The sequence below is a fragment of the Eufriesea mexicana genome, unplaced genomic scaffold (genome assembly GCF_001483705.2).
Source record: "Eufriesea mexicana isolate 0111107269 unplaced genomic scaffold, ASM148370v2 scaffold2340, whole genome shotgun sequence".
Classification (NCBI taxonomy): Eukaryota; Metazoa; Arthropoda; class Insecta; order Hymenoptera; family Apidae; genus Eufriesea; species Eufriesea mexicana.
The window spans coordinates 297,322-298,444 of NW_016910419.1; positions in this window are offsets into that span (position 1 = coordinate 297,322).

Here is a 1,123-nt window from a genome sequence, read left to right on the forward strand (position 1 = left end):
CATTCACTGTCGTATAATTCTTGAAATGATTTTGTTTAAAAGAGAAATTTAGTTACAGTGATATTATTTTCTGTAATCTTCAGAGTAATTTGTTACCAATATCGATACATAATCCGTGAAAGGACTACAATATGAAAGGTAAAACGAGAGGAATAGTAGTGGTGCTCTCGTCAGTAAGTCGAGAGGGTTCGCATTGTGAGAGGCACTTGTCGCCATTCAAGAATCATAAAGACCATTGGACTCTTGGTCTCGTGCCTCTTTTAGACGCTGCTTCCCTACCGTTTGACAGGACTATTTACTCTCTTCCTTTTTGATGGTAATTCTAATATAAATTCTCTGTAAACATCTCCAGTCTGAACATCGATCTTTTGTGTATATAACAAAGGCAATTTCTCAATTGCCCAGAAACATTATTTCAGAAATAGGCCCATCTAAATAATTCGTGGAGAAAAAAGGATACCGATTATTACAGTGAATGTATATTGACGGTCTATCACTACTGTACACATTAATTTGTATACTAAATATTATCAGTATTAATGAAATACCATCATTGTTAATTTTGGAATTGACTAATCAAATTAGTGTTGTAAAAGCTTGTTAAAATTCATATTGACCAGAAAAATCGAGTTCTGATGGAATTTACGTTTTCGACGTAACAGAAGTATTTCGAAATAACGGGTAAGCAAGCTGAACTTCATTCTAAACATCAACAATCATCCAACTAAACATAATAAATTCTCTACAACGGTATACGATAGGTAAATGGTTGCATGATGAAGTTAATCGCAATGGACGACGGACACGTTCGAAACGGAAGGTCCGGATCTGCGAGCAACTAAAGTGCTTGTCGGTTTTCGGCCCGTAAACTTGAAACATCCACGACAATATCTCCTATGGCTTCTCGGCTAACATTATTGCCCACGTGCTGTTCACAAAGTGTCCCTGGGTTAGTCCATGCGCATTATAAACGCTGCCTTTACGATCCGCGCCGACAGATAGCTTCTACAATGTTTGCACCGGTGCCACCGTCTTCGCCATGTGTCGAACACACGGCATGCCATTCCGACGAAGAGCAATAAGCCCGAGGTAGTGGAGTTGCGTACGCTCTGAACACGTTCTT